At 61.7% G+C, this 18300-nt stretch overlaps 13 non-coding genes across 13 annotated transcripts; all 13 read right to left on the bottom strand.

The window, feature by feature from the left end:
- Positions 1 to 197: 197 nt before the first annotated feature.
- On the bottom strand, positions 198 to 388 carry LOC148637408 (U2 spliceosomal RNA). Its single transcript, XR_015931490.1, has one exon. It is a non-coding gene; the product is annotated as a U2 spliceosomal RNA (small nuclear RNA).
- Positions 389 to 1217: 829 nt separating this feature from the next.
- Positions 1218 to 1408, bottom strand: LOC148637407 (U2 spliceosomal RNA). The gene has a single exon (XR_015931488.1). It is a non-coding gene; the product is annotated as a U2 spliceosomal RNA (small nuclear RNA).
- Positions 1409 to 2241: 833 nt separating this feature from the next.
- On the bottom strand, positions 2242 to 2432 carry LOC148637406 (U2 spliceosomal RNA). Its single transcript, XR_015931487.1, has one exon. It is a non-coding gene; the product is annotated as a U2 spliceosomal RNA (small nuclear RNA).
- Positions 2433 to 3273: 841 nt separating this feature from the next.
- Positions 3274 to 3461, bottom strand: LOC148637405 (U2 spliceosomal RNA). The gene has a single exon (XR_015931451.1). It is a non-coding gene; the product is annotated as a U2 spliceosomal RNA (small nuclear RNA).
- Positions 3462 to 9493: 6032 nt separating this feature from the next.
- On the bottom strand, positions 9494 to 9684 carry LOC148637404 (U2 spliceosomal RNA). Its single transcript, XR_015931486.1, has one exon. It is a non-coding gene; the product is annotated as a U2 spliceosomal RNA (small nuclear RNA).
- An 841-nt stretch (positions 9685 to 10525) lies between these two features.
- On the bottom strand, positions 10526 to 10716 carry LOC148637403 (U2 spliceosomal RNA). The gene has a single exon (XR_015931485.1). It is a non-coding gene; the product is annotated as a U2 spliceosomal RNA (small nuclear RNA).
- Positions 10717 to 11557: 841 nt separating this feature from the next.
- LOC148637402 (U2 spliceosomal RNA) lies at positions 11558 to 11748 on the bottom strand. The gene has a single exon (XR_015931484.1). It is a non-coding gene; the product is annotated as a U2 spliceosomal RNA (small nuclear RNA).
- Positions 11749 to 12589: 841 nt separating this feature from the next.
- Positions 12590 to 12780, bottom strand: LOC148637401 (U2 spliceosomal RNA). Its single transcript, XR_015931483.1, has one exon. It is a non-coding gene; the product is annotated as a U2 spliceosomal RNA (small nuclear RNA).
- Positions 12781 to 13617: 837 nt separating this feature from the next.
- On the bottom strand, positions 13618 to 13808 carry LOC148637400 (U2 spliceosomal RNA). The gene has a single exon (XR_015931482.1). It is a non-coding gene; the product is annotated as a U2 spliceosomal RNA (small nuclear RNA).
- An 841-nt stretch (positions 13809 to 14649) lies between these two features.
- LOC148637399 (U2 spliceosomal RNA) lies at positions 14650 to 14840 on the bottom strand. The gene has a single exon (XR_015931481.1). It is a non-coding gene; the product is annotated as a U2 spliceosomal RNA (small nuclear RNA).
- Positions 14841 to 15677: 837 nt separating this feature from the next.
- Positions 15678 to 15868, bottom strand: LOC148637398 (U2 spliceosomal RNA). Its single transcript, XR_015931480.1, has one exon. It is a non-coding gene; the product is annotated as a U2 spliceosomal RNA (small nuclear RNA).
- Positions 15869 to 16701: 833 nt separating this feature from the next.
- Positions 16702 to 16892, bottom strand: LOC148637397 (U2 spliceosomal RNA). Its single transcript, XR_015931479.1, has one exon. It is a non-coding gene; the product is annotated as a U2 spliceosomal RNA (small nuclear RNA).
- An 841-nt stretch (positions 16893 to 17733) lies between these two features.
- On the bottom strand, positions 17734 to 17924 carry LOC148637396 (U2 spliceosomal RNA). Its single transcript, XR_015931477.1, has one exon. It is a non-coding gene; the product is annotated as a U2 spliceosomal RNA (small nuclear RNA).
- Positions 17925 to 18300: the final 376 nt, after the last annotated feature.

The raw sequence follows: 18300 nt of genomic DNA, 5'->3' as shown, positions 1-18300 counted from the left end.
CTGCTTGCCCAGAGAGTCGAGACGCGGGAAAGCGCACAGAGGGAGCACGGGAACCGAGAGGGCGAGAGAGAGAGACAGAACACAGAGACACACAGATGGGGGACGAGGGACGAGACCCGAGAAGAAGGAGCTCCAGTCCACTTCGCTCGCTCGCTCGCTCGCTAGCTACCTACGTCTGTCTTTTCACCGCTGAGAGAAGGTGGTGCACCGCTCCCGGAGGCGCTGCAATACCGGGCCGATGCGTGGAGAGGACGGAGCAAGCTCCTGATCCAGCTCCCTGTTCCAAAAATCCGTTTAATATGTGGTCCCCCGATGGGGGACGTATCAGATATTAAACTGATAAGAACAGATACTACACTTGATCTTAGCCAAAAGGCCGAGAAGCGATGCCCACAAAGGCGCGGACCGACGCGCGGGCGTTCCGCTGGCGCACAGTGGCGCAGGCCGACTCCTCTGGAGCCCGGGACCCGCGCAGCTGCCGGCCTCCCTGCAGCCAGAGGCCTGCCGCGGGACTCTGCTCCCCCTCTCTCTTGCCTGCCCGCCTGCCTTCCTGCCAGTCCCGGGCGGGGGCCCTGCTCTTTGATCTTCTGTCAACGGCCCGACAACGACCGCAGCCGCAGGGGGCGCCAGCCGCCCGGCCTCCTTAGCTTAGGCCCCTCCCACCGGCAGCAGCTGCGCCCAACCGGCTGCAAGCCAAAGCCGAGCGCCAGCACCTGCGGGCAGAGGCAAGGGGCAGCTCTCTCTCGGGAGGGAGGGAGGGACGGGGACGCGCGCGCACACACGCCTGCCTGCCTGCCTGCCGAAAAAAAAGAAAGAAAAGGTGGATATACTAAGTTTTTTGGAGGGAAAACGCCCAGCTGTCGAAAGGGGCCCGCCTGCAGGGACGGGGACGGACACGCACGCAAGCAAGCAAGCAAGCAAGCAAGCAAGCAAGCAAGCCACGCCTGCCTCCCTGGGAAAAGGCTGAAAAACCTAAGTTTTTTGGAGGGAAAACGCACGGGAGCCGAAAAGGGGGCCGGCCTGCTTGCCCAGAGAGTCGAGACGCGGGAAAGCGCACAGAGGGAGCACGGGAACCGAGAGGGCGAGAGAGAGAGACAGAACACAGAGACACACAGATGGGGGACGAGGGACGAGACCCGAGAAGAAGGAGCTCCAGTCCACTTCGCTCGCTCGCTCGCTCGCTAGCTACCTACGTCTGTCTTTTCACCGCTGAGAGAAGGTGGTGCACCGCTCCCGGAGGCGCTGCAATACCGGGCCGATGCGTGGAGAGGACGGAGCAAGCTCCTGATCCAGCTCCCTGTTCCAAAAATCCGTTTAATATGTGGTCCCCCGATGGGGGACGTATCAGATATTAAACTGATAAGAACAGATACTACACTTGATCTTAGCCAAAAGGCCGAGAAGCGATGCCCACAAAGGCGCGGACCGACGCGCGGGCGTTCCGCTGGCGCACAGTGGCGCAGGCCGACTCCTCTGGAGCCCGGGACCCGCGCAGCTGCCGGCCTCCCTGCAGCCAGAGGCCTGCCGCGGGACTCTGCTCCCCCTCTCTCTTGCCTGCCCGCCTGCCTTCCTGCCAGTCCCGGGCGGGGGCCCTGCTCTTTGATCTTCTGTCAACGGCCCGACAACGACCGCAGCCGCAGGGGGCGCCAGCCGCCCGGCCTCCTTAGCTTAGGCCCCTCCCACCGGCAGCAGCTGCGCCCAACCGGCTGCAAGCCAAAGCCGAGCGCCAGCACCTGCGGGCAGAGGCAAGGGGCAGCTCTCTCTCGGGAGGGAGGGAGGGACGGGGACGCGCGCGCACACACGCCTGCCTGCCTGCCTGCCGAAAAAAAAGAAAGAAAAGGTGGATATACTAAGTTTTTTGGAGGGAAAACGCCCAGCTGTCGAAAGGGGCCCGCCTGCAGGGACGGGGACGGACACGCACGCAAGCAAGCAAGCAAGCAAGCAAGCAAGCAAGCAAGCAAGCCACGCCTGCCTCCCTGGGAAAAGGCTGAAAAACCTAAGTTTTTTGGAGGGAAAACGCACGGGAGCCGAAAAGGGGGCCGGCCTGCTTGCCCAGAGAGTCGAGACGCGGGAAAGCGCACAGAGGGAGCACGGGAACCGAGAGGGCGAGAGAGAGAGACAGAACACAGAGACACACAGATGGGGGACGAGGGACGAGACCCGAGAAGAAGGAGCTCCAGTCCACTTCGCTCGCTCGCTCGCTCGCTAGCTACCTACGTCTGTCTTTTCACCGCTGAGAGAAGGTGGTGCACCGCTCCCGGAGGCGCTGCAATACCGGGCCGATGCGTGGAGAGGACGGAGCAAGCTCCTGATCCAGCTCCCTGTTCCAAAAATCCGTTTAATATGTGGTCCCCCGATGGGGGACGTATCAGATATTAAACTGATAAGAACAGATACTACACTTGATCTTAGCCAAAAGGCCGAGAAGCGATGCCCACAAAGGCGCGGACCGACGCGCGGGCGTTCCGCTGGCGCACAGTGGCGCAGGCCGACTCCTCTGGAGCCCGGGACCCGCGCAGCTGCCGGCCTCCCTGCAGCCAGAGGCCTGCCGCGGGACTCTGCTCCCCCTCTCTCTTGCCTGCCCGCCTGCCTTCCTGCCAGTCCCGGGCGGGGGCCCTGCTCTTTGATCTTCTGTCAACGGCCCGACAACGACCGCAGCCGCAGGGGGCGCCAGCCGCCCGGCCTCCTTAGCTTAGGCCCCTCCCACCGGCAGCAGCTGCGCCCAACCGGCTGCAAGCCAAAGCCGAGCGCCAGCACCTGCGGGCAGAGGCAAGGGGCAGCTCTCTCTCGGGAGGGAGGGAGGGACGGGGACGCGCGCGCACACACGCCTGCCTGCCTGCCTGCCGAAAAAAAAGAAAGAAAAGGTGGATATACTAAGTTTTTTGGAGGGAAAACGCCCAGCTGTCGAAAGGGGCCCGCCTGCAGGGACGGGGACGGACACGCACGCAAGCAAGCAAGCAAGCAAGCAAGCAAGCAAGCAAGCAAGCAAGCAAGCCACGCCTGCCTCCCTGGGAAAAGGCTGAAAAACCTAAGTTTTTTGGAGGGAAAACGCACGGGAGCCGAAAAGGGGGCCGGCCTGCTTGCCCAGAGAGTCGAGACGCGGGAAAGCGCACAGAGGGAGCACGGGAACCGAGAGGGCGAGAGAGAGAGACAGAACACAGAGACACACAGATGGGGGACGAGGGACGAGACCCGAGAAGAAGGAGCTCCAGTCCACTTCGCTCGCTCGCTCGCTCGCTAGCTACCTACGTCTGTCTTTTCACCGCTGAGAGAAGGTGGTGCACCGCTCCCGGAGGCGCTGCAATACCGGGCCGATGCGTGGAGAGGACGGAGCAAGCTCCTGATCCAGCTCCCTGTTCCAAAAATCCGTTTAATATGTGGTCCCCCGATGGGGGACGTATCAGATATTAAACTGATAAGAACAGATTTTTTTTTTTTATGTTTTATTAGAAATCAGTTAAAACAGTGCTTTAAACGTTTACTTTACCCTCCACCTTTACACCCATGTGATTAAGTCCTTCCATCGTTCACGTGCCGCGGCGAATCCCCATCGGAGGACGTCCCACCGGATCTTCCGTGAGACGTCCCTCTTGACACGCTTCAGAATGTCCGGCACTGACCTCTCCACCCCATGTTTGACCAGCTCTGATCTTGCGTCCCAGACATGGAGCTTGGTTAGGCTAATCAGGAGCCACAGCAGAAAAGCCGCGTTCCATCTTCGGGAACCAGCCACGCCCTTCATCACTGTGTTCAGCGTCAGGAGGGACCCCAGGCCTACCTGTGCGTACAGGTGCTGGCTGGACCTCCACACCCTCTGCACGAACCCGCACTCCCAAAAGACATGGTTGACGGTTTCTTCCCCTGTGCAGCCGTGCCTCGGGCACTGGCTCTTCTTTGCCAGCCCATGCGAGTACATGACGGCCCTGACCGCCATTCGACCCCACACACCAAGCCAGTTCAGATCTTTTAGTCTGTTGTCCAGACCCTTTGGTTGGGCCTGCTGCCAGATGTCACTGGGCACACCCAGGAGCGCTGGCCTGTCCAATGCTGTGACCACCAAATACATCCTCCTATGGCTCAGCGCTATTTCCTTGTCCCGTACCTCTGGGTGTGCCCGCAGCCACTGCACTGCGTGACGGTAGTGCAGTGGGAGCCGCTCAGCCTTCGGGGTCGTGTTCTTCCAGGCGACCAGGTGTCTCATACTCGCTGCCAGCCAGAGGCTCACGAACCGGCCGCACAGGTGGGGCGGGTTACCGTGCAGGATGACGCACAGGTTGGCGACGAACACGCAGTCCAACTTCACTGGGAAGTTCGGGATCCCTCTGCCTCCTTCCACGGTAGGTCTACACATGTCTGTCCGGCGGATCCGTTCGTATGAGTGGCCCCACACAAAGGTAAAAACTGTCCTCACCAATTCCTTCCTCCTCCTTGCGGGTAGGGGGTACACTACTGCCAGGTGGAGAAGCAAGGGCAGGATCTCCACCTTCAGCACCAGCGCCTTCCCTATCCACGTCAGGGATCGTTGCTGCCAAAGGCCCAGCTTCTGCTTGATCTTCCGGAACCTGGCCTCCCAGTTCAGTCCTGAGGGGTCCAAGGTGTGAAATAGGACCCCCAGGATTTTCACCGGGTCCGTTATTTGTTTCAGTCCTCCGGCGACCTCCGGTACGTACGGCCAGGTTCCAAAAAGCTTCACCAGGCTCTTGGCGCGATTCAGTTGGGCGCCGGTGCCTCTGGAGTAGGCCTCCACGATTTCCAACACTCTCCCCAGACTCCTGTCAGAGCTGAGGAAGAGCGTCACGTCGTCCGCGTAGGCCGCGATTTTAGCTTCCTGCCCACCTCCACCTGGCACTTTAATTCCCTCCACTCCAGTGTCCTTCCGTAAAGGGTCCAGTAGCAGCTCGAGGTAGATAACGTACAGCAGGGGCGAGAGTGGACATCCCTGTCGCACACCACACCTTACCGGAATCCTCCTCCCTACTGCTCCGTTGACTCTTACCCGGGACGCAGCGCCGTTGTAGAGCGCTTCAATCCACCTGACAAAGACGTCAGGCAGACCCTTCTTCCTCAAGAGTGCCCACAGGATCCCATGATGGACCCGGTCGAACGCCTTTGCCTGGTCTAGGCTCACCAGCATGAGCGGCAGGCCTCTGTCCTCCACCCAGGCGATGATGTCCCGGATCAGCTGCAGGGTCCAGCTGATCTTCCGGCCTGCCACGCCACATGTCTGGTCCGCCCCGACCAGCGCCGGCATCACCGTTTTCAGACGGCCGCCCAGCACCCTGGCCAAGATCTTATAATCAGTGCACAGGATCTGGATCGGCCTCCAATTTCCCAGGTCCGCCTTGTCTCCTCCCTTGTAGATCAGAGTCACGACGCCGGTCTTCATAGAGAGGCCCATTTCATTGCTGTCCAGGGCCTCATTGAAAACCTGCACCAGAAAAGGCTCTAGTTGATCCCAGAAGGTCCGGTAGAATTCCGCTGGTAGGCCGTCTACTCCAGGGACGGTTCCCTTCTTCAATCCAAACAATGCTGTTTTTATTTCCGCCCCCGTCACAGGCCCAACCAGCGAGGCGGGATCGTCTACCGCCTTTTCCACACCCTCCAGGAGCCTCTCCTTGATGCTGGCGTCGATCTCCTTCTCCTGGAACAAGGCTGTATAGAACCCTGTGGCACACTCCAGCATCCCGGGCAAGTCTGTGGCTGCAGTCCCATCCTCGCGCCGTATACTTTCGAAGCAGCAGCGCTCCTGCTGCTTTCTCACGGCGCTGAAGAATTGAGGTGAGCACTGTTCTTCTCCCTCCTTCCAAACTCCCCGCAGCCTGAAAAGAAAGTCCTTTGCTCTCTGCAGCCACTTTTCCCTAAGCAGGCTCCTGACGTTGGCGATCTTCTCGCCGTCGAAGGCGCCCCCCTGGTTCAGCTGCTCATACAGTGCTTCCAGCTCCTCTTGGAGCTGGGCGCACTGGCGTTCCTCCAGACTCCGCCGGATCCAGCAGTATCGCCTGGTGACCGTTGCGAGAGTCTGTTTGCACGATTCCCACCAGTGCACCGCAGAGCTATAAAGCTCCCTCTTCTTTTCCAGGTCTTTCAGCACTGTCTCGATCTTCCTTCGGTATCTCTCCTCGTGAAGAACTTGTTTGTTCAGCTTCCAGTACCCAGCCTGGAAGCGCGGGTCCTCAACACCGAAGGAGACCGTGAGCAGCCGATGGTCCGAGAACCAGGTAGGGGTCACTTGCCTGCTTAGCGTTGTCCACTTCACAGTAGAGAGGATGTAGTCGAGGCGTCGAAAACTCCCTCTTCCATTGTCCCAGGTGTGGTGTGCAACGTTCTTAAACCCATCTCGAAGGCCAAAATCCGCGATCAAGGACCTCAACAGATGAACTCCCTGGCCGTGCGGGTCTCCCAGGTCGATGTTAAAGTCGCCGCCTACAATCAGCTCTCTATTGGTGTACAGCACGGGCTCCAGGTCTTTCAAAAAGGAGCCCTGCTGCCTTCTGTCTGCCGGGGCGTACACGTTAACCAGCCTTATCTTCACTCCCCTCCAGGTTCCGTCCACCACCAGCAGACGTCCGGGAATTACTGAGCTGACTGTTTGGGCGGCGAACCCTGGCAAGCCGCACAGGATACCCACACCAGAGGAGTTCACCCCTCCGACGCTCCACCACGAAGGGCCCTTCCTCCACTCCCTCTGAAGGGTCCTCACGTCGTCGAGGTCCTTGAGATGGACTTCCTGCAGAAAGATCACATCCAGATACCTTTGAGACAGGTAGGAAAACACTGCCACTCTTTTTTCCTGCTTCCTCAGACCCCTCACGTTAGCTGTTGCAACTGTGAGGGTCATGGCGGGTCTTGAGGGGGGCTGTCACTCTCCATTCCCTCCGATCGGCTGGAATCAGGTGAGCTCGCCGTCCCTGCTGTACTCTCCGAGCTGCCATCCTCTGTGTCCATAAAGTGGACCACGCGGCTGTCCGGGGACTCTCGTTCCGGAGTTGGCGTTTCAGGCTGGCAGTAGACTACGGGGCTGCCATCGTCCGTTACGTTGGCCGCCACTGAGTAGACGGCCAGCATTGCCGCCCCTGACCCCTGCCCTGGGGGGAGAGATTCCGAGGTGCTTTCGGCCTCGGAGTCACTCGAGGCCGTCAAAACTCCCTCCTCCTCTTCCATCCCCTCAGAGTCTGCGAAGTCTCCCGGGTCTTCCTCCTGGCCTTCCTCCTCGGCCGTCCTCTTCTTCTTTTCCTGCGTCTCCTGTTGACGCCTTTCCGCCCTCTGCCTCTTTGACCTCCTCTTCTTCCCTGCGCCCTGCAGGATTACCATCCCCTCCTCCTCTGTTGGCGTCGGTGTCGGTGTCGCAGTTCTTCCCCCGTCCTTCAGGGGGCGCCCCTTCACCACCTCCGCCCAGGTTCCGGCCCCTCCGTCTGCTCCTCCTGATGTTCCCGGATTTTCACCGTCCCCTCCCTGCGCCGTCTCCAGTTGCTCCACGTCGGAGCCCCACGACGTTCCTGGTCGCTCTCCGTCCTCTTCTCCCTGGTGCACCTCTCTCCCCTGTCTTCCTCCCTTCTTCTCCCCCTTACCAGGGGGTCTGCTACCCTTCGGCCGGCCTTCCCCCTCACTAGCCTCGTCTTCCTGCGCCATCCACTCTCTGACCACCTCCTCCATGCTCTCCTCCTCGGTGGCCACCTTCTCCGCGGCCGTCTTCTTCGTAGCTGCCTCCTCCGTGGCCGCGCCCCTCTTTTTGCACTGCCGGAACAGGTGGCCTCTATCCCCGCACAAGGAGCACTCTTTCACCTTGCACTCTCGGGTTTGGTGTCCCTGACAGCCGCACTTGCCGCACTTCTCCGCCGTACATGCCCCCTCTCGGTGCCCGAAAGTCCGGCACCTCCTGCAAAAATCAGGCTGGTCCCAATAAAACATGTACCCCCTACCTCCTCCGATGGCGAATGTGCCTGGTGGGTGGCTGTATCCGTCCTTTGATGTTTTATCCTGCCGCAACTCCACCAGATACCGACGTTTTCCCGTCCACACAGTACGTGTGTCCTTGAGCCCCAAGGGACCCGCCTTCACATCCACGTACCTGCTTAGGAAGGTACTCACGTCGGCGTCTTTCACAAACGGATCAAACATGTGCAAAACCACCCACCTCTTGCTGTCGCTCTGCAGTCCCCCACACTCATACTCCGGAAATCCGCCGTTCTTAATAATCTCGATGCATTTCCCTACCGTTCTCTTGTGGATATCGGCGCTGATGAAGGTGGTGTCCATGAATTTCTGTGGCTGGTTCCCCTGCACACACAAGATCTCTGCCGCCTTCAGCCCCAAAGCTCCAAACAGGACGTCATCCTCGAACTTCTCCCTTCCAGGTGGTGCCGTCTCCGGCTTCCAGCGGAAGCGGAGAGTCCACTTAATGCTGGGGTCCTTCCCAGCCCTCCTCGCCTCTCCAGGCCCTGCAGCCATGGTTGGGCAGCCTTTCGGCCACCAAAACAGCCACGGAATGCAAAGCCGGGTGAAAAATCAAAAGTCCGACGTCCAAAGGCAAAAATCGTAGTCCAAAAGCAATCCGGGTCCAAAATCCAGGCAGTCCAAAACGTGTCTCCGCAAAACGCTGTCCTCTTGTTCCTCTCTCCCTCGACCTCTGACCTTAGCCAAAAGGCCGAGAAGCGATGCCCACAAAGGCGCGGACCGACGCGCGGGCGTTCCGCTGGCGCACAGTGGCGCAGGCCGACTCCTCTGGAGCCCGGGACCCGCGCAGCTGCCGGCCTCCCTGCAGCCAGAGGCCTGCCGCGGGACTCTGCTCCCCCTCTCTCTTGCCTGCCCGCCTGCCTTCCTGCCAGTCCCGGGCGGGGGCCCTGCTCTTTGATCTTCTGTCAACGGCCCGACAACGACCGCAGCCGCAGGGGGCGCCAGCCGCCCGGCCTCCTTAGCTTAGGCCCCTCCCACCGGCAGCAGCTGCGCCCAACCGGCTGCAAGCCAAAGCCGAGCGCCAGCACCTGCGGGCAGAGGCAAGGGGCAGCTCTCTCTCGGGAGGGAGGGAGGGACGGGGACGCGCGCGCACACACGCCTGCCTGCCTGCCTGCCGAAAAAAAAGAAAGAAAAGGTGGATATACTAAGTTTTTTGGAGGGAAAACGCCCAGCTGTCGAAAGGGGCCCGCCTGCAGGGACGGGGACGGACACGCACGCAAGCAAGCAAGCAAGCAAGCAAGCAAGCAAGCAAGCAAGCAAGCCACGCCTGCCTCCCTGGGAAAAGGCTGAAAAACCTAAGTTTTTTGGAGGGAAAACGCACGGGAGCCGAAAAGGGGGCCGGCCTGCTTGCCCAGAGAGTCGAGACGCGGGAAAGCGCACAGAGGGAGCACGGGAACCGAGAGGGCGAGAGAGAGAGACAGAACACAGAGACACACAGATGGGGGACGAGGGACGAGACCCGAGAAGAAGGAGCTCCAGTCCACTTCGCTCGCTCGCTCGCTCGCTAGCTACCTACGTCTGTCTTTTCACCGCTGAGAGAAGGTGGTGCACCGCTCCCGGAGGCGCTGCAATACCGGGCCGATGCGTGGAGAGGACGGAGCAAGCTCCTGATCCAGCTCCCTGTTCCAAAAATCCGTTTAATATGTGGTCCCCCGATGGGGGACGTATCAGATATTAAACTGATAAGAACAGATACTACACTTGATCTTAGCCAAAAGGCCGAGAAGCGATGCCCACAAAGGCGCGGACCGACGCGCGGGCGTTCCGCTGGCGCACAGTGGCGCAGGCCGACTCCTCTGGAGCCCGGGACCCGCGCAGCTGCCGGCCTCCCTGCAGCCAGAGGCCTGCCGCGGGACTCTGCTCCCCCTCTCTCTTGCCTGCCCGCCTGCCTTCCTGCCAGTCCCGGGCGGGGGCCCTGCTCTTTGATCTTCTGTCAACGGCCCGACAACGACCGCAGCCGCAGGGGGCGCCAGCCGCCCGGCCTCCTTAGCTTAGGCCCCTCCCACCGGCAGCAGCTGCGCCCAACCGGCTGCAAGCCAAAGCCGAGCGCCAGCACCTGCGGGCAGAGGCAAGGGGCAGCTCTCTCTCGGGAGGGAGGGAGGGACGGGGACGCGCGCGCACACACGCCTGCCTGCCTGCCTGCCGAAAAAAAAGAAAGAAAAGGTGGATATACTAAGTTTTTTGGAGGGAAAACGCCCAGCTGTCGAAAGGGGCCCGCCTGCAGGGACGGGGACGGACACGCACGCAAGCAAGCAAGCAAGCAAGCAAGCAAGCAAGCAAGCAAGCAAGCAAGCCACGCCTGCCTCCCTGGGAAAAGGCTGAAAAACCTAAGTTTTTTGGAGGGAAAACGCACGGGAGCCGAAAAGGGGGCCGGCCTGCTTGCCCAGAGAGTCGAGACGCGGGAAAGCGCACAGAGGGAGCACGGGAACCGAGAGGGCGAGAGAGAGAGACAGAACACAGAGACACACAGATGGGGGACGAGGGACGAGACCCGAGAAGAAGGAGCTCCAGTCCACTTCGCTCGCTCGCTCGCTCGCTAGCTACCTACGTCTGTCTTTTCACCGCTGAGAGAAGGTGGTGCACCGCTCCCGGAGGCGCTGCAATACCGGGCCGATGCGTGGAGAGGACGGAGCAAGCTCCTGATCCAGCTCCCTGTTCCAAAAATCCGTTTAATATGTGGTCCCCCGATGGGGGACGTATCAGATATTAAACTGATAAGAACAGATACTACACTTGATCTTAGCCAAAAGGCCGAGAAGCGATGCCCACAAAGGCGCGGACCGACGCGCGGGCGTTCCGCTGGCGCACAGTGGCGCAGGCCGACTCCTCTGGAGCCCGGGACCCGCGCAGCTGCCGGCCTCCCTGCAGCCAGAGGCCTGCCGCGGGACTCTGCTCCCCCTCTCTCTTGCCTGCCCGCCTGCCTTCCTGCCAGTCCCGGGCGGGGGCCCTGCTCTTTGATCTTCTGTCAACGGCCCGACAACGACCGCAGCCGCAGGGGGCGCCAGCCGCCCGGCCTCCTTAGCTTAGGCCCCTCCCACCGGCAGCAGCTGCGCCCAACCGGCTGCAAGCCAAAGCCGAGCGCCAGCACCTGCGGGCAGAGGCAAGGGGCAGCTCTCTCTCGGGAGGGAGGGAGGGACGGGGACGCGCGCGCACACACGCCTGCCTGCCTGCCTGCCGAAAAAAAAGAAAGAAAAGGTGGATATACTAAGTTTTTTGGAGGGAAAACGCCCAGCTGTCGAAAGGGGCCCGCCTGCAGGGACGGGGACGGACACGCACGCAAGCAAGCAAGCAAGCAAGCAAGCAAGCAAGCAAGCAAGCAAGCAAGCCACGCCTGCCTCCCTGGGAAAAGGCTGAAAAACCTAAGTTTTTTGGAGGGAAAACGCACGGGAGCCGAAAAGGGGGCCGGCCTGCTTGCCCAGAGAGTCGAGACGCGGGAAAGCGCACAGAGGGAGCACGGGAACCGAGAGGGCGAGAGAGAGAGACAGAACACAGAGACACACAGATGGGGGACGAGGGACGAGACCCGAGAAGAAGGAGCTCCAGTCCACTTCGCTCGCTCGCTCGCTCGCTAGCTACCTACGTCTGTCTTTTCACCGCTGAGAGAAGGTGGTGCACCGCTCCCGGAGGCGCTGCAATACCGGGCCGATGCGTGGAGAGGACGGAGCAAGCTCCTGATCCAGCTCCCTGTTCCAAAAATCCGTTTAATATGTGGTCCCCCGATGGGGGACGTATCAGATATTAAACTGATAAGAACAGATACTACACTTGATCTTAGCCAAAAGGCCGAGAAGCGATGCCCACAAAGGCGCGGACCGACGCGCGGGCGTTCCGCTGGCGCACAGTGGCGCAGGCCGACTCCTCTGGAGCCCGGGACCCGCGCAGCTGCCGGCCTCCCTGCAGCCAGAGGCCTGCCGCGGGACTCTGCTCCCCCTCTCTCTTGCCTGCCCGCCTGCCTTCCTGCCAGTCCCGGGCGGGGGCCCTGCTCTTTGATCTTCTGTCAACGGCCCGACAACGACCGCAGCCGCAGGGGGCGCCAGCCGCCCGGCCTCCTTAGCTTAGGCCCCTCCCACCGGCAGCAGCTGCGCCCAACCGGCTGCAAGCCAAAGCCGAGCGCCAGCACCTGCGGGCAGAGGCAAGGGGCAGCTCTCTCTCGGGAGGGAGGGAGGGACGGGGACGCGCGCGCACACACGCCTGCCTGCCTGCCTGCCGAAAAAAAAGAAAGAAAAGGTGGATATACTAAGTTTTTTGGAGGGAAAACGCCCAGCTGTCGAAAGGGGCCCGCCTGCAGGGACGGGGACGGACACGCACGCAAGCAAGCAAGCAAGCAAGCAAGCAAGCAAGCAAGCAAGCAAGCAAGCCACGCCTGCCTCCCTGGGAAAAGGCTGAAAAACCTAAGTTTTTTGGAGGGAAAACGCACGGGAGCCGAAAAGGGGGCCGGCCTGCTTGCCCAGAGAGTCGAGACGCGGGAAAGCGCACAGAGGGAGCACGGGAACCGAGAGGGCGAGAGAGAGAGACAGAACACAGAGACACACAGATGGGGGACGAGGGACGAGACCCGAGAAGAAGGAGCTCCAGTCCACTTCGCTCGCTCGCTCGCTCGCTAGCTACCTACGTCTGTCTTTTCACCGCTGAGAGAAGGTGGTGCACCGCTCCCGGAGGCGCTGCAATACCGGGCCGATGCGTGGAGAGGACGGAGCAAGCTCCTGATCCAGCTCCCTGTTCCAAAAATCCGTTTAATATGTGGTCCCCCGATGGGGGACGTATCAGATATTAAACTGATAAGAACAGATACTACACTTGATCTTAGCCAAAAGGCCGAGAAGCGATGCCCACAAAGGCGCGGACCGACGCGCGGGCGTTCCGCTGGCGCACAGTGGCGCAGGCCGACTCCTCTGGAGCCCGGGACCCGCGCAGCTGCCGGCCTCCCTGCAGCCAGAGGCCTGCCGCGGGACTCTGCTCCCCCTCTCTCTTGCCTGCCCGCCTGCCTTCCTGCCAGTCCCGGGCGGGGGCCCTGCTCTTTGATCTTCTGTCAACGGCCCGACAACGACCGCAGCCGCAGGGGGCGCCAGCCGCCCGGCCTCCTTAGCTTAGGCCCCTCCCACCGGCAGCAGCTGCGCCCAACCGGCTGCAAGCCAAAGCCGAGCGCCAGCACCTGCGGGCAGAGGCAAGGGGCAGCTCTCTCTCGGGAGGGAGGGAGGGACGGGGACGCGCGCGCACACACGCCTGCCTGCCTGCCTGCCGAAAAAAAAGAAAGAAAAGGTGGATATACTAAGTTTTTTGGAGGGAAAACGCCCAGCTGTCGAAAGGGGCCCGCCTGCAGGGACGGGGACGGACACGCACGCAAGCAAGCAAGCAAGCAAGCAAGCAAGCAAGCAAGCAAGCAAGCCACGCCTGCCTCCCTGGGAAAAGGCTGAAAAACCTAAGTTTTTTGGAGGGAAAACGCACGGGAGCCGAAAAGGGGGCCGGCCTGCTTGCCCAGAGAGTCGAGACGCGGGAAAGCGCACAGAGGGAGCACGGGAACCGAGAGGGCGAGAGAGAGAGACAGAACACAGAGACACACAGATGGGGGACGAGGGACGAGACCCGAGAAGAAGGAGCTCCAGTCCACTTCGCTCGCTCGCTCGCTCGCTAGCTACCTACGTCTGTCTTTTCACCGCTGAGAGAAGGTGGTGCACCGCTCCCGGAGGCGCTGCAATACCGGGCCGATGCGTGGAGAGGACGGAGCAAGCTCCTGATCCAGCTCCCTGTTCCAAAAATCCGTTTAATATGTGGTCCCCCGATGGGGGACGTATCAGATATTAAACTGATAAGAACAGATACTACACTTGATCTTAGCCAAAAGGCCGAGAAGCGATGCCCACAAAGGCGCGGACCGACGCGCGGGCGTTCCGCTGGCGCACAGTGGCGCAGGCCGACTCCTCTGGAGCCCGGGACCCGCGCAGCTGCCGGCCTCCCTGCAGCCAGAGGCCTGCCGCGGGACTCTGCTCCCCCTCTCTCTTGCCTGCCCGCCTGCCTTCCTGCCAGTCCCGGGCGGGGGCCCTGCTCTTTGATCTTCTGTCAACGGCCCGACAACGACCGCAGCCGCAGGGGGCGCCAGCCGCCCGGCCTCCTTAGCTTAGGCCCCTCCCACCGGCAGCAGCTGCGCCCAACCGGCTGCAAGCCAAAGCCGAGCGCCAGCACCTGCGGGCAGAGGCAAGGGGCAGCTCTCTCTCGGGAGGGAGGGAGGGACGGGGACGCGCGCGCACACACGCCTGCCTGCCTGCCTGCCGAAAAAAAAGAAAGAAAAGGTGGATATACTAAGTTTTTTGGAGGGAAAACGCCCAGCTGTCGAAAGGGGCCCGCCTGCAGGGACGGGGACGGACACGCACGCAAGCAAGCAAGCAAGCAAGCAAGCAAGCAAGCAAGCAAGCAAGCAAGCCACGCCTGCCTCCCTGGGAAAAGGCTGAAAAACCTAAGTTTTTTGGAGGGAAAACGCACGGGAGCCGAAAAGGGGGCCGGCCTGCTTGCCCAGAGAGTCGAGACGCGGGAAAGCGCACAGAGGGAGCACGGGAACCGAGAGGGCGAGAGAGAGAGACAGAACACAGAGACACACAGATGGGGGACGAGGGACGAGACCCGAGAAGAAGGAGCTCCAGTCCACTTCGCTCGCTCGCTCGCTCGCTAGCTACCTACGTCTGTCTTTTCACCGCTGAGAGAAGGTGGTGCACCGCTCCCGGAGGCGCTGCAATACCGGGCCGATGCGTGGAGAGGACGGAGCAAGCTCCTGATCCAGCTCCCTGTTCCAAAAATCCGTTTAATATGTGGTCCCCCGATGGGGGACGTATCAGATATTAAACTGATAAGAACAGATACTACACTTGATCTTAGCCAAAAGGCCGAGAAGCGATGCCCACAAAGGCGCGGACCGACGCGCGGGCGTTCCGCTGGCGCACAGTGGCGCAGGCCGACTCCTCTGGAGCCCGGGACCCGCGCAGCTGCCGGCCTCCCTGCAGCCAGAGGCCTGCCGCGGGACTCTGCTCCCCCTCTCTCTTGCCTGCCCGCCTGCCTTCCTGCCAGTCCCGGGCGGGGGCCCTGCTCTTTGATCTTCTGTCAACGGCCCGACAACGACCGCAGCCGCAGGGGGCGCCAGCCGCCCGGCCTCCTTAGCTTAGGCCCCTCCCACCGGCAGCAGCTGCGCCCAACCGGCTGCAAGCCAAAGCCGAGCGCCAGCACCTGCGGGCAGAGGCAAGGGGCAGCTCTCTCTCGGGAGGGAGGGAGGGACGGGGACGCGCGCGCACACACGCCTGCCTGCCTGCCTGCCGAAAAAAAAGAAAGAAAAGGTGGATATACTAAGTTTTTTGGAGGGAAAACGCCCAGCTGTCGAAAGGGGCCCGCCTGCAGGGACGGGGACGGACACGCACGCAAGCAAGCAAGCAAGCAAGCAAGCAAGCAAGCAAGCAAGCAAGCCACGCCTGCCTCCCTGGGAAAAGGCTGAAAAACCTAAGTTTTTTGGAGGGAAAACGCACGGGAGCCGAAAAGGGGGCCGGCCTGCTTGCCCAGAGAGTCGAGACGCGGGAAAGCGCACAGAGGGAGCACGGGAACCGAGAGGGCGAGAGAGAGAGACAGAACACAGAGACACACAGATGGGGGACGAGGGACGAGACCCGAGAAGAAGGAGCTCCAGTCCACTTCGCTCGCTCGCTCGCTCGCTAGCTACCTACGTCTGTCTTTTCACCGCTGAGAGAAGGTGGTGCACCGCTCCCGGAGGCGCTGCAATACCGGGCCGATGCGTGGAGAGGACGGAGCAAGCTCCTGATCCAGCTCCCTGTTCCAAAAATCCGTTTAATATGTGGTCCCCCGATGGGGGACGTATCAGATATTAAACTGATAAGAACAGATACTACACTTGATCTTAGCCAAAAGGCCGAGAAGCGATGCCCACAAAGGCGCGGACCGACGCGCGGGCGTTCCGCTGGCGCACAGTGGCGCAGGCCGACTCCTCTGGAGCCCGGGACCCGCGCAGCTGCCGGCCTCCCTGCAGCCAGAGGCCTGCCGCGGGACTCTGCTCCCCCTCTCTCTTGCCTGCCCGCCTGCCTTCCTGCCAGTCCCGGGCGGGGGCCCTGCTCTTTGATCTTCTGTCAACGGCCCGACAACGACCGCAGCCGCAGGGGGCGCCAGCCGCCCGGCCTCCTTAGCTTAGGCCCCTCCCACCGGCAGCAGCTGCGCCCAACCGGCTGCAAGCCAAAGCCGAGCGCCAGCACCTGCGGGCAGAGGCAAGGGGCAGCTCTCTCTCGGGAGGGAGGGAGGGACGGGGACGCGCGCGCACACACGCCTGCCTGCCTGCCTGCCGAAAAAAAAGAAAGAAAAGGTGGATATACTAAGTTTTTTGGAGGGAAAACGCCCAGCTGTCGAAAGGGGCCCGCCTGCAGGGACGGGGACGGACACGCACGCAAGCAAGCAAGCAAGCAAGCAAGCAAGCAAGCAAGCAAGCCACGCCTGCCTCCCTGGGAAAAGGCTGAAAAACCTAAGTTTTTTGGAGGGAAAACGCACGGGAGCCGAAAAGGGGGCCGGCCTGCTTGCCCAGAGAGTCGAGACGCGGGAAAGCGCACAGAGGGAGCACGGGAACCGAGAGGGCGAGAGAGAGAGACAGAACACAGAGACACACAGATGGGGGACGAGGGACGAGACCCGAGAAGAAGGAGCTCCAGTCCACTTCGCTCGCTCGCTCGCTCGCTAGCTACCTACGTCTGTCTTTTCACCGCTGAGAGAAGGTGGTGCACCGCTCCCGGAGGCGCTGCAATACCGGGCCGATGCGTGGAGAGGACGGAGCAAGCTCCTGATCCAGCTCCCTGTTCCAAAAATCCGTTTAATATGTGGTCCCCCGATGGGGGACGTATCAGATATTAAACTGATAAGAACAGATACTACACTTGATCTTAGCCAAAAGGCCGAGAAGCGATGCCCACAAAGGCGCGGACCGACGCGCGGGCGTTCCGCTGGCGCACAGTGGCGCAGGCCGACTCCTCTGGAGCCCGGGACCCGCGCAGCTGCCGGCCTCCCTGCAGCCAGAGGCCTGCCGCGGGACTCTGCTCCCCCTCTCTCTTGCCTGCCCGCCTGCCTTCCTGCCAGTCCCGGGCGGGGGCCCTGCTCTTTGATCTTCTGTCAACGGCCCGACAACGACCGCAGCCGCAGGGGGCGCCAGCCGCCCGGCCTCCTTAGCTTAGGCCCCTCCCACCGGCAGCAGCTGCGCCCAACCGGCTGCAAGCCAAAGCCGAGCGCCAGCACCTGCGGGCAGAGGCAAGGGGCAGCTCTCTCTCGGGAGGGAGGGAGGGACGGGGACGCGCGCGCACACACGCCTGCCTGCCTGCCTGCCGAAAAAAAAGAAAGAAAAGGTGGATATACTAAGTTTTTTGGAGGGAAAACGCCCAGCTGTCGAAAGGGGCCCGCCTGCAGGGACGGGGACGGACACGCACGCAAGCAAGCAAGCAAGCAAGCAAGCAAGCAAGCAAGCAAGCAAGCAAGCCACGCCTGCCTCCCTGGGAAAAGGCTGAAAAACCTAAGTTTTTTGGAGGGAAAACGCACGGGAGCCGAAAAGGGGGCCGGCCTGCTTGCCCAGAGAGTCGAGACGCGGGAAAGCGCACAGAGGGAGCACGGGAACCGAGAGGGCGAGAGAGAGAGACAGAACACAGAGACACACAGATGGGGGACGAGGGACGAGACCCGAGAAGAAGGAGCTCCAGTCCACTTCGCTCGCTCGCTCGCTCGCTAGCTACCTACGTCTGTCTTTTCACCGCTGAGAGAAGGTGGTGCACCGCTCCCGGAGGCGCTGCAATACCGGGCCGATGCGTGGAGAGGACGGAGCAAGCTCCTGATCCAGCTCCCTGTTCCAAAAATCCGTTTAATATGTGGTCCCCCGATGGGGGACGTATCAGATATTAAACTGATAAGAACAGATACTACACTTGATCTTAGCCAAAAGGCCGAGAAGCGATGCCCACAAAGGCGCGGACCGACGCGCGGGCGTTCCGCTGGCGCACAGTGGCGCAGGCCGACTCCTCTGGAGCCCGGGACCCGCGCAGCTGCCGGCCTCCCTGCAGCCAGAGGCCTGCCGCGGGACTCTGCTCCCCCTCTCTCTTGCCTGCCCGCCTGCCTTCCTGCCAGTCCCGGGCGGGGGCCCTGCTCTTTGATCTTCTGTCAACGGCCCGACAACGACCGCAGCCGCAGGGGGCGCCAGCCGCCCGGCCTCCTTAGCTTAGGCCCCTCCCACCGGCAGCAGCTGCGCCCAACCGGCTGCAAGCCAAAGCCGAGCGCCAGCACCTGCGGGCAGAGGCAAGGGGCAGCTCTCTCTCGGGAGGGAGGGAGGGACGG

Source organism: Lepisosteus platostomus, unplaced genomic scaffold, assembly GCF_059453375.1.
Source record: "Lepisosteus platostomus isolate fLepPlt1 unplaced genomic scaffold, fLepPlt1.hap1 Scaffold_120_H1, whole genome shotgun sequence".
Taxonomy (NCBI): Eukaryota; Metazoa; Chordata; class Actinopteri; order Semionotiformes; family Lepisosteidae; genus Lepisosteus; species Lepisosteus platostomus.
The sequence above is the reverse complement of the archived record's forward strand: the minus strand, read 5'-3'. Positions and strand labels throughout refer to the sequence as shown.